Raw genomic sequence first — 14674 nt, 5'->3', positions numbered from 1 at the left:
TAATGAATACACCAGGTTATCGACTGCGTGTAAACCAAGGTTTTACTACTTTGTTAACAATTACACCAATTACCCTTGAATGTAATTCACCCCTGTTTCAACAAGTTTATTAACTATTAATCCAGTTCCGTATCCGGTAAAATGAATAATTATTGATATTTATAGATATCCCGCCCACCGTACCCAGTCAAGCGTATGTGGTTATATATAAATACGTCAAATTATAAGTTTGTATATTAAATTAACAAGGTATTGTTTAGTTAATATAAAACCCATTAATAGCCCATAGTCTAATTTCCACAAGTGTCGTTCTTTTGTCCAAACCCCAATTATGGTACAAAGCCCAATTACCCAATTTTAGTAATTAGCCCAACATCATGATTACTTCGGATTAAATAAGCATAATAATAACTTAGCTACGAGAAATTAATATAAAAAGGTTAAACATAACTTACAATGATTAAAAATAGCGTAGCGTTACACGGACAGAATTTCGACTTACACCCTTATAACATTCGCTAACATACCCTTATTATTAGGATTAAAATTAAAATTAAAATTAAAATTAAAATATAAATATAAATATATACGATATAGATAGAGAGATGGATGGATTTTTTTGGTAATTTTTGCGATCAGAATTCGTTTGCTTTTATAGGGATTTTCGACTTTTGGGGCTCCGCGACTCGCGGCATTTTTGCCTTCAAACTCCGCGAGTCGTGGAGTTTGAAATTACAGCTCAGTCCCTTTTGGAGTCTTTCTTGCCGACGGTTTATAATATATATATAATATATATATAATTAATATAATTAGTTATATATTATATTATATTTATATACATAGTTAACTTGTAATTTTTAGTCCGTTGCGTCGAGCGTTGAGAGTTGACTCTGGTCCCGGTTCCGGATTTTCGAACGTCCTTGCGTACAATTTTATATTTTGTACTTTGCGTTTTGAATCTTGTACTCTTGCAATTTCGAGACGTTTCTTATCAATAATTGGAACCTCTTTGATTGTCTTTTGTACTTTTGAGCTTTTTGGTCGTTTGCGTCTTCAATTCGTCGAATCTGTCTTTTGTCTTCACCTTTTATTATTTAATCGAATATCACTTTTAAATAGAACAATTGCAACTAAAAGCTTGTCTTTCTTGAGGAATAATGCTATGAAATATATGTTCGTTTTTAGCATTATCACTCGTGAGGTCAATATAGTGTTTATCATCTCCGTTGCGTCTACGTACTTTCCTGCAATATTGAATCTCAATATTGATACGTTCGTGAATCCGAGGCCAACCTTGCACTTGTTAAATGACGTTATATGTATTTTTACTACGAAATACAGTATGGTGAGTTTCATTACTCCCTTTTTATATATATTTTTGGGCTGAGAATACATGCGCTGTTTTATAAATGTTTTACGAAATAGGCACAAGTACTAAAACTAATTCTATGTGGGTTTAAACCAGAAATATACCCTTAGCTTGGTAACATTAAACTACTTGTCTATGTACGGTAGGCGCGAATCCTAAAGATAGATCTATTGGTCCTGACAAACCCCATCTTGACTATGGGATGCTTTAGTACTTCGAGGTTATTTTAAACACACCTGATCTGGTGTACTTCAGAGGGTAAAACATGAACGTTAAGGCTTGTTACCGGGTGCCTACAACTTATAGAATACTTTTATACACTTGCGAGTGTACATATATTTATAAACGGAAATCTTGTGGTCTATTAATATATTGAAATGATTGTTATGATAAACCTATGAACTCACCAACCTTTTGGTTGACACTTTAAAGCATGTTTATTCTCAGGTATTAAAGAAATCTTCCGCTGTGCATTAGCTCATTTTAAGGATATTACTTGGAGTCATTCATGGCATATTTTGAAAGACGTTGCATTCGAGTCATTGAGTTCATCAAGATTATTATTATGTCAATTATAGTTGGATGTATTATGAAATGGTGTGCATGCCGTCAACTTTCGTTATAAAGAAAGTTTGTCTTTTAAAAATGAATGCAATGTTTGTAAAATGTATCATATAGAGGTCAAATACCTCGCGATGTAATCAACTATTGTGAATCGTTTATAATGTATATGAACGGGTCCTTTTATCGGCTACCACATTTGCCTTCCCCGGGTGGTAACGAATCTCGAAATTGTAATCATTTAATAACTCAATCCACCTACGCTGTCTCATGTTTAGTTGTTTCTGATTAAATATGTGTTGGAGACTTTTGTGATCGGTATATATAATACTTTTGACCCCATATAAGTAGTGCCTCCAAGTCTTTAATGCAAAAACAACCGTGCCTAATTCCAAATCATGCGTCGTATAATTCTGCTCGTGAATCTTCAATTGTCTAGACGCATAAGCAATTAACTTCGTTCGTTGCATTAATACACAACCGAGACCTTGCTTTGAGGAGTCACAATATATCACAAAATCATCATTTCCTTCAGGCAATGACAATATAGGTGCCGTAGTTAACTTTTTCTTCAACAATTGAAACGCTTTCTCCTGCTCATCCTTCCATTCGAATTTCTTCCCTTTATACGTTAATGCACTCAAGGGTTTTGCTATTTTGGAAAAATCTTGGATGAATCTTCTGTAGTAACCAGCCAATCCTAAAAATTGGCGTATATGTTTCGGAGTTTTCGGGGTTTCCCATTTTTCAACAGTTTCAATCTTCGCCTGATCCACCTGAATACCTTCTTTGTTCACTATGTGACCGAGGAATTGAACTTCTTCCAACCAAAATGCACACTTTGAAAATTTAGCGTACAGTTTTTCTTTCCTCAACAACTCTAGCACTTTTCTCAAATGTTCTTCGTGCTCTTGATCATTCTTTGAGTAAATAAGTATGTCATCGATGAAAACAATGACAAACTTGTCAAGGTATGGTCCACACACTCAGTTCATGAGGTCCATGAACACAGCTGGTGCTTTAGTAAACCCAAATGGCATAACCATAAACTCGTAATGACCGTAACGCGTTCTGAAAGCAGTCTTCGAAATATCATCCACCTTCACCTGCATTTGATGATATCCGGAACGTAAATCAATCTTCGAATAAACTAACGAACCTTGTAATTGATCAAATAAGTCATCGATTCTCGGTAGTGGGTAACGGTTTTTGATGGTAAGTTTGTTCAACTCTCGGTAGTCGATACACAACCTGAATGTACCATCTTTCTTCTTGACAAACAAAACAGGAGCTCCCCATGGTGATGTACTTGGTCGTATGAAACCACGTTCTAAAAGTTCTTGTAGTTGGCTTTGGAGTTCCTTCATTTCGCTGGGTGCGAGTCTGTATGGAGCACGAGCTATTGGTGCAGCTCCTGGTACAAGATCTATTTGAAATTCAACAGATCGGTGTGGAGGTAGTCCCGGTAATTCTTTCGGAAATACATCGGGATATTCTTTTGCAACGGGAACATCATTGATGTTCTTTTCTTCGGTTTGTACTTTCTCGACATGTGCTAGCACATCATAGCAACCTTTTCTTATTAGCTTTTGCGCCTTCAAGTTACTAATAAGGTTTAGCTTCGCGTTGCTCTTTTCTCCGTACACCATTAAGGGTTTTCCTTCTTCTCGTACAATGCGAATTGCATTTTTGTAACATACAATATCTGCTCTCTCCTTTTTCAACCAGTCCATGCCAATTATCACATCAAAACTCCCTAACTCTACTGGTATCAAATCAATCTTAAACGTTTCGCTAACCAGTTTAATTTCTCGATTTCGACATATTTTATCTGCCGAAATTAATTTACCGTTTGCTAATTCGAGTAAAAATTTATTATTCATAGACGTTAATGGACCACTTAATTTAGCACAAAAATCTCTACTCATATAGCTTCTATCCGCACCCGAATCAAATAAAACATAAGCAGGTTTTTTATCGATAAGAAACGTACCCGTAACAAGCTCCGGGTCTTCCTGCGCTTCTTCCGCATTAATGTTAAAAACTCTCCCACAGCTTTGCCCATTATTATTTCCCTGGTTTGGGCACGTAGTTTTGTAGTGGCCCTTCTTTCCACATCCGAAACAAATAATGTGGGCAGTATTTCTTCTTTTAGTCACTGGTCCGAATACTTCACATTTCGCTGCAGCATGACCCTTCCTATTACATTTGGTACATACTACTTCACAAAATTTACCCGGATGATATCCTTCACACCTATAGCATGGAATTTTCTGATTGTTGTTGTCATTGTTGTTCTTGAGATTGCTATTGGGATTGATGTGGTTGTTATTGTTGTTGGGACGTTTGGTGAAGTTATTGTTGTTGGGATGCTTGTTGTAGTTGTTATTGGGATTGCGATTGTTGTTGTTGCGATTGATGTTGCGGTTGTTGGGATAGTTGTTGCGATTGTGGTTGTGATTGTTGTTATTGTTGTATTGGTAACTCTTGTCACTGTTTTCCTCCCACTTTCTCTTTACTTGTTTAGTGTTGGCCTCTTCGGCCGCCTGTTCTTTAATCCTTCCCTCAATCTGATTTATGAGTTTATGAGCCATTCGACTTGCCTTTTGTATGGAGGCGGGCTCGTGTGAACTCACATCTTCTTGAATCCTTTCTGGTAACCCTTTTACAAATGCGTCAATCTTTTCCTCTTCATCTTCGAACGCTCTTGGACACAATAGGCTCAACTCTGTGAATTGTCGTTCGTACATGGTGATGTCGAAACCTTGCATTCGTAATCCTCTAAGCTCTACCTTAAGCTTATTGACCTCGTTTCTGGGATGATACTGCTCGTTCATCAAGTGCTTGAATGCTGACCACGATAGTGCGTAAGCAGCATCTTGTCCCACCTGCTGGATATAGGTGTTCCACCATGTTAACGCAGTACCTGTGAAGGTATGCGTAGCGTACTTTACTTTGTCTTCTTCAGTACATTTACTTATGACAAACACCGATTCTACCTTTTCGGTCCACCGTTTCAATCCAATTGGACCCTCGGTTCCATCGAATTCCAAAGGTTTGCAGGCAGTGAATTCTTTGTAGGAGCATCCTACACGAGTTCTTGGGGAATTTGTTCCACTGCTAGAACCAGAGTTATTGTTGTTATTTTGCATTACGGCTTGCACCGCAGCTATGTTCGCATCAAGGAAAACACGGAAGTCTTCTCGCTCATGTTCAAGTTCTGACGAGTAGTCGGTGCCATTTCCTTCAAAAATAGCCAAAAGAATTAAGTTAATCATATAGAATATTAAGAGTAGTCAATAGTATTTCGTAGCATAATATGAACTTATTTATAAAAGCTTTTTCTTCATATTAGCGTTTTATAGTTTTGATTCGGGTAGTACCTACCCGTTAAGTTCATACTTAGTAGCTAATATACAATTCAACTACTACAATTCTATATGAAAAACTGATTTCAATAATATTTCACACTCAAACTTAAATACAATATTTTGCAAACTTACAATACCGCTATTTTACATATAGCATGAAATATAGCACATAAAAACTTTGATACAAAGCAGTTGTGACAACAATCCTAGTTAATACGCAAGTTGTTCAGCAAAAGAAATAAAGACATGTAATTCATAAGTCCAGAAACAAGTCATGCATTCTGGTTTTACTAAGACGACTTCCCATCCTTGGTCTTGTGGAAAGTTACCGTTATGACCATTGGCTAGGCAGTATGTTGTAATGTCATCAAAAGGAAGAGGGTTTCGTAATGTCCAACAGCCCCGTAATAATCTAAAAACCTTGTTTCTCACCCCAACTACTGAATCCGTCACTTGTGGAAAGGTTTTATTTAAAAGTTGTAATCCGATATTCTTTTTCTCACTTTGGTAAGAAGCGAACATCACTAACCCGTAAGTATAACATGCTTCTTTATGTTGCATGTTAGAAGCTCTTTTTAACTTATGAAATCCTTTGTTGGGATATGTTGAGTCAAAATAGGTTCTTAACCCGTAGCGTAAAATTGCATTTGGGTTCCCTGCATTTAACGCTTTAAAGAAAACACGGCGTAACTTACGGTCTCCCCAATGTGATATACCCCGCCTATCAAAGGAAAGCCTTTTATAAACTAAGGCATTTCTGGAAAGTCTTTCAAATGTTTGACAAGTTAATTTCGCCATAACTAAATGTGCTGATGAATTCTGACCGACTCTAGACAATATTTCCTCAATCATATCCTCTGGTAGGTCTTCTAAAATATTAGGTTGTCTACCCTTAACGTCCATTTTGTTTTTATACTGTAAAATAGACAAGGATTAGATTCGAAAAAGATAATTAACAAACAATACAAGCAATTTTTACATAGAACATAAAAGTACAAGTACACTATAATACATATAATACACAACATGATTACAACCCTCTAATCCGAATCACTGGTTTCATCTTCTTCGGACTTGGTTCATTTTCCTAATTTTCTAGGGATATATGGTGTTCCTCTAATACGAGCCGTCGTTTTCCACAATGGTTTAGAAAAACCTGGTGGTTTAGAGGTTCCCGGGTTATTGTTACATTTTAGGAAATACGGACGTTGCCAATACATATAAAGTTCATCGAGGTTGGAATCAGGTTTCTCTATTTTTATACCTTTTCCCTTATTATTTTCTTTTGCTTTATTAAATTGGGTCGAGGTAATTTCTACAACATCATCGGAATCCTCATCGGGATCTGATTCATCGGAAAATTGGTAATCTTCCCAATATTTTGCTTCCTTGGCGGAAACACCATTGACCATTTTTGACTTTGGTCCGTTGGTTGAGGATTTTCTTTTATTTAATCGATTTATTGTAGGTATCAATATTTCTTCTTCCGGTTCTTCCTCTTCCGGTTCTTCCTCTTCCGGTTTCTCCTCTTCCGGTTTCTCTTCTTCCGGTTCCTCCTCTTCCGGTTCCTCTTCGGGAATTTGTGAATCTTCCCAAAGTATATTCGACTCTTCATTATTATTAGGTGAGTCGATGGGATTTGTACTAGAGGTAGACATCTATTACACAATATCAAACACGTTAAGAGATTAATATATCACATAATATTTACATGTTAATAATATATAGTTTCCAACAAAAAATGTTAAGCAATCGTTTTTGAAGAAAAACACGGTCGAAGTCCAGACTCACTAATGCATCCTAACAAACTCGGTAAGACACACTAATGCAAAAATTCTGGTTCTCTAAGACCAACGCTCGGATACCAACTGAAATGTCCCGTTCATATCGATTTATAAACGTTTCATATTAATTGATTTCGTTGGGAGGTTTTGACCTCTATATGAGACGTTTTTCAAAGACTGCATTTGATTTTAAAACAAACCATAACCTTTGTTTTATCGATAAAGGTTTAAAAATAATACGACGATTATCAAATAATGATAATCTAAAATATAGCGTTTTCACACGATTATTACATAATGGTTTACAATAATATTACACATCAATTTAAGTCTTCGAATGCAGTTTTTAAACAATATTATACAAGCATGCTGACTCCAACTCTTGTCCATAAATTAGCATGCAACAGCGGAAGCTCTTAATAATCACCTGAGAATAAACATGCTTTAAACGTCAACAAAAATGTTGGTGAGTTATAGGTTTAACCTATATATTTATCAAATTGTAATAATAGACCACAAGATTTCATATTTCCATTTCTCATAAACAACATGCAATCTGCATAAAAATCATTCATATGTTTGAACACCTGGTAACCGACCTTAACAGGATGCATATAGAATATCCCCATCATTCCGGGACTCTCATCGGACATGAAAAATCGAAGTACTAAAGCATCTGTAACTTGGATGAGGCTTGTTGGGCCAAATAGATCTATCTTTAGGATTCGCGTCAATTGGTGGCAATTATAATAAACACCAATTCTTATGCTACCATAAAAAGGGGCATATTCGGTTCGATAATTCAACATAGAATGTAATTTTGATCACTTGTGTCTATTTTGTAAAACATTTATAAAACTGCATGTATTCTCATCCCAAAAATAATAGATTTTAAAAGTGGGACTATAACTCACTTTCACAGATTTTTACTACATCGGGAAGTAAGACTTGGCCACTGGTCGATTCACGAACCTATAACAAATATGTACATATATATCAAAGTATGTTCAAAATATATTTACAAAATTTTTAATACGTTTTAATGTTTTAAGTTTATAAAGTCAGCTGTCCTCGTTAGTAACCTACAACTAGTTGTCCACAGTTAGATGTACAGAAAAATAAATTGATATATATTATCTTGAATCAATCCATGACCCAGTGTATACACGTCTCAGGCTAGATCACAACTCAAAGTATATATAATATTTTGGAATCAACCTCAACCCTGTATAGCTAACTCCAACATTACTGCATATAGAGTGTCTATGGTTGTTCCAAAATATATATATAGATGGGTCGATATGATATGTCAAAACATTGTATTCGTGTCTATGGTATCCCAAGATTACATAATATATTAGAATATATGTATAATACAATACGAGTTAGCTAGGATATGATTAATATAGATTTGTTACCAATTTTCACGTAGCTACAACAAGAAAAATTATCCAATCTTGTTTTACCCATAACTTCTTCGTTTTAAATTCGTTTTGAGTGATTCAAGTTGATATGGTTTCATATTGAACTTAAGTTTATGAATCTAAACAGAAAAATTATAAGTTTATAGTCAGAAATACAGGTTACAAGTCATTTTTGTAAAGGTAGTCATTTCAGTCGAAAGAACGACGTCTAGATGACCATTTTGGAAAACATACTTCCACTTTGAGTTTAACCTTGATTTTTGGATATAGTTTCATGTTCATAAGAAAAATCATTTTCCCATAAGCATAACTTTTAAATCAAAGTTTATCATAGTTTTTAATTAACTAACCCAAAACAGCCCGCGGTGTTACTACGACAGCGTATATCTAGTTTTACGGTGTTTTTCGTGTTTTCAGGTTTTAAATCATTAAGTTAGCATATCATATAGATATATAACATGTGTTTATTTAATTTTAAAAGTCAAGTTAGAAGGATTAACTTTTGTTTGCGAACAAGTTTAGAATTAACTAAACTATGTTCTAGTGATTACATGTTCAAATCTTCGAATAAGATATTTATACATATATGAATCGAATGATGTTATGAACATCATTACTACCTCAAGTTTAATAGGTCAACCTACTGGAAATGATGAAAAAATAACTTGAGCTTCAAAGGATCTTTGATGGCTTAGAAGTTCTTGAAATAGAATCATGACACAAAAACAAGTTCAAATAAGTTTATTACTCGAATTAAGATAGTTATAGTTATAGAAATTGAATCAAAGCTTGAATATGAATATTACCTTGATTTATAAAGATAACCTACTGTAAATAACAAAGGTTTCTTGATCTTAGATGATTGCTTGGAATGGATTAGGAAACTTGGAAGTAAACTTGTAAACTTGGAAGTGTTCTTGATGTGTTCTTGAGTAATTGTTTTTATGATGATTATAGGTAATAACTAAAGCTTGTATTTGATGATTTTTGCTGGAAAAATAGTAACTTAGACGTTCATGGAAGAGTGTGTGTGCTTTGAGAGAGAATTGGGAAGAAAATTGGAAGTGAAATGGAGTAGGTGGTGAGTGGTGAAGGTGAGTGGGGTTAAAAGGAGTTCTTGTTTTTGTTTCCTTGCTCATAAGTCATGCTAGATGTTAAATGATGGTTCCCACATGGTTAGATGACTCACATGGGCTTCTAAGAGCTGATCATTGGAGTGTATATACCAATAGTAAATACATTTAGAAGCTGTGTATTGTACAAGTACAAATACGAGTGCATACGAGTAGAATTGTTGATGAAAATGAATGCGGATGTAATCGTAAGCATTTTTGTTAAGTAGAAGTACTTGGATAAGTGTCTTGAAGTCTTTCAAAAGTGTATGAATACATATTAAAACACTACATGTGTGATGACCCGGGAAATTCCGATCAAATCTAAACCTAATCTTATATGATTTCGACACGATAAGCAAAGTCTATTAAATTGAGTTTCATAATGTTTGAACTATTTCCATGAATGCATTTGACTTTGACCATCTCCGACGATTCACGAACAATTATTTATAAATAAATATGTATATATACATTATATAAATATAAATATAAATATAAATATAAATATAAATATAAATATAAGAATATATAATATTATGATTTAACAAAGAATACTTTAATTAATTGGAATGTAATAATTAGGATATTTAAGTTACTGTTAGAAGAATATATATATATATATATATATATATATATATATATATATATATATATATATATATATATATATATATATATACATATACACATATATATATATATATATATATATATATATATATATATATATATATATATATATATATGTTATTATGAATCTATATAGGATTTCTATTAAATAAAATACATAATATATATAAATATTAACTATTCTGTAGATGGCATCACATAATATAATATTACATAATTTATAAATGGTATTATATTAAATTACAAGTTTGCATATAATTGATATAGTAATATTATTTTCATTACATCCTTTATCATTATTGTTATTAATATTCTTATTAATATTAGTAATGATATTACTTCTAATATAAAATATATATATATAATATATATATAACCTGATATGTTTATTTGTATTATTAATATTGTAGAGATTATTATTTCAATTATCATTAAAAATCATTATTTCTATTGTAGTTATCATTATTATAAATTTTATTATTATTACCTTTATAATTGTTAATAGTATTAATATATACTTATTTATTTATTAATACAAACTATAAATAACCAAGTATATATAATTGTTTATATATATATATAGAATCCAATTACTGATTTATATATATATATATATATATATATATATATATATATATATATATATATATATATAAAAGATACAATTATATTAGGAAATCTATATTATTATTATTATTATTATTATTATTATTATTATTATATATATTATATATTATATGTAAAAATAAATAAATAAAACGCGTATATATCTGTTAATTGCTTTCTCCTTCTGTTTTCTTCTGAACCGTGACTGCATATTGAACCCTACACACATTGTTTATCAATTTTGTGACTTCTGTATCAATCATCTGAATCCTTATAGGTATATCGTGATAACTGCAAGAATTAAAAACAGATTTAATTTTTTTTTCTTTTTCTTTTTCTTTTTCTTCATGTCTTTCTTCTTTATCCCCTGTACGACTGCTTTTTGCTCAATATTTGATTTTGAATGATATTGAAAAATCTATAAATGTGGTGTTGTTTGGAATCATGTAACCAAACTACCTGCAAATTTTCAGGTCTCAATTCTTTAAATCGAAGATGAATTTCGGAGTCAAAGTTTAAAGTGAAAAAGTCAACTGTATTGTTCTTCACAAAAATTCGAGTTCGTGTTTACGTTTTAGGATCAAATGATGATTCATAGGGTTTTAAGAAACATTTTACTATCTATTTCGTGTTATGATCTTTGTCTAAAACACTCTCCAATTCAAAATCAATATTTTTTTTTCTAAAACCACGTCAAGCAGCAACTGTGGCCTTTTTTTTTATTTTTTTTTCAAAGTAATTAATCACAAATAAATGATTATATTTTGGATATTAAGTTTTAAATCGAATGTGTAAATCACAGTTATGTTTTTGGTGGGTTGGGTTCGCTGTGGTTTAAGGAAGAAGAAGGAGGAGTAGAAACAAATAGATATAGGAGATATATATTTTTTTACGGAGTATCACATCAGAAACTGAAACAGCAGATCGATGGTTAGGAACATGAGCGTGGAATCGAGAGGTCTCGGGTTCGAACCCGGTTGGGTGCATTTTCTTTTTAAGGGTTCTTTCTAAGGTAGTCTCATTTTTAGAAATTATTATTATTATTATTATTATTAAGTATTATTATTATTGTTATTATTATTATTGTTATAATTATTATAATTATAATTATTATCATTAGTGTTATTATTAAATTGATTATTATTATTATTATTATTATTATTATTATTACAATCTTATTATCATTATCATTATCATTATATTTGTTATTATTAATATTTATGATTGTTGCTATATAAGTAATAAGATTATTAGTAAAATAAATATTATTAACCTTTTTGTTAGAACTAATATTATATTTATCATTAAAATGTAATTTTATCACTAAGATATGTATTAATTATTATTGCAATACTATTATGATTATTATTATTATTAATAAGTATTATACATGTATGAACTAAACTTAGAAATTATGAAAATTCTTATGATCTAGAATAAGATAAGTATTTAGATGTATATAAGATCTATATTGTTTAGAATATAACTATGATCGTGCATATTGTAAATAAAGTACATATACATATATATAAGAATAGATACAACACTGTTAAGTTTTTAAGATATTAACAAGAATTATTATCAATAAAATTATTATTATGATCATTACTAATATTATATTATTACTATCATAATTTTATTATTATTATTATTATTAGTATTATTATTACTACCACTGTTATTATTAATATTTCAAATAAATATTTCAAATATATCAATATAAAGTTTTAAAACATAAAATGATAGTTTTTTTTTTCTTTTCTAAACATCAATATAGGATAATTATAAAACATAACATATCTATCACTTTAAATCCACTATATATATATATATATATATATATATATATATATATATATATATATATATATATATATATATATATATATATGCATATAAGTATACAAAATTTTAAGTATTTAAAATATCTAAATAAATAGTCAATAAATTACTAATATAAGGAATATATTAATATATAAATTTAATCGATTACGATTATATGTATTAATGATATATATAAATGATATAGGTTCGTGAATCCGAGGTCAACCCTAGACTTGTTCAATGTCGTTCTATGTATTTTTACTACAAAATACATTAGGTGAGTTTCATTAATCCCTTTTTAAATGCTTTTGCAATATATATTTTTGGGACTGAGAATGCATGCGCTTTTATAAATGTTTTACGAAATAGACACAAGTAATCAAAACTACATTATATGGTTGAATGATCGAAATCGAATATGCCCCTTTTTATTAAGTCTGGTAATCTAAGAATTAGGGAACAGACACCCTAATTGACGCGAACTCTAAGATAGATCTATCGGGCCCAACAAGCCCCATCCAAAGTACCAGATGCTTTAGTACTTCGAAATTTATATCATGTTCGAAGGAGGATCCCGGAATGATGGGGATATTCTTATATGCATATTGTGAATGTCGGTTACCAGGTGTTCAATCCATATGAATGATATTTTTGTCTCTATGCACGGGACGTATGTTTATGAGAAATGGAAATATGAAATCTTGTGGTCTATTAAAATTATGAAATGATTATTTATGTTAAACTAATGAACTCACCAACCTTTTGGTTGATACTTTAAGGCATGTTTATTCTCAGGTACGAAAGAAATCTTCCGTTGTGCATTTGCTCATTTTAATGATATTACTTGGAGTCATTCATGACATATTTCAAAAGACGTTGCATTCTAGTCGTTGAGTTCATCAAGATTATTATTAAGTCAATTATAGTTAGATATATTATGAAATGGTATGTACGTCGTCTACTTTAGATGTAATGAAAGATTGTCTTTTCAAAACGAATGCATTGTTTGTAAAATGTATCATATAGAGGTCAAATACCTCGCGATGTAATCAACTGTTGCGAATCGTTTATAATCGATATGGACTTCGTCCGGATGGATTAGGACGGGTCCTTTCAGTTGGTATCAGAGCGGTGGTCTTAGTGAACCGGGTATGCATTAGTTTGTCTAACTGATAAGTCGTTAGGATGCATTAGTGAGTCTGGACTTTGACCGTGTCTGCATGTCAAAAGTTTTGCTTATCATTTTATGTCAAAAATTTCCAGCTTATCATTCTTAGAGAATCACTTGCTTATCATCCTTAGTCTAGACACATCTTATTGCATTAATTGCATGATTAGTGTATAGACAAAAATTCATATCTTAGCGTATCTGTTATTGTTATCTTTGCCTGACAGCTTCCTTAGATTCCTCCGTAACTTATGAGATTTTAGTATTATATATGAATATGTAAATTATGTATTGCAGGATACTAATCTACATCCTATAATCTATTTCTTATCGAAAATCCTTCATCTGATCGTACGAGATGAATACCTCAACTAGATCGAGTCCCTCGGATTCCGACAGCTATTCCGATAGTTATCCCGACAGTTATTCAGAATGGATAGTCATCTAAGCTCCGGAAGCAACGACACCAGAATGAATCAACCAATCATCCATCCCCAATTCATCTGATGGATTTATAGTCGACTTAATCAATGGAGACGCGCAGAAGGCGATCCAATCCACTAACCGAATTCACCTTTTAGCAAAGAACCTGAAGCACTTACCGGCGAACCTGTTCGTAACACCATTTCACCCTCATTTCCCAAATATCTCGCCACGACTATATCATAACTCAGATTCTAAACCGTATTCATCCGCTCGTTCTGACCGACAATCATCCCGGGGTAATCGAAGAAGTCAACGAACTTCGCGCTCGAATAATCAATTCGGAGAATATGGTGCAAAATGTACCAGCTTCAGCAACATCACCGGCACCAACAGTAC

The sequence above is a fragment of the Rutidosis leptorrhynchoides genome, chromosome 10 (genome assembly GCF_046630445.1).
Source record: "Rutidosis leptorrhynchoides isolate AG116_Rl617_1_P2 chromosome 10, CSIRO_AGI_Rlap_v1, whole genome shotgun sequence".
Classification (NCBI taxonomy): domain Eukaryota; kingdom Viridiplantae; phylum Streptophyta; class Magnoliopsida; order Asterales; family Asteraceae; genus Rutidosis; species Rutidosis leptorrhynchoides.
This window is presented reverse-complemented; position numbering follows the sequence as displayed.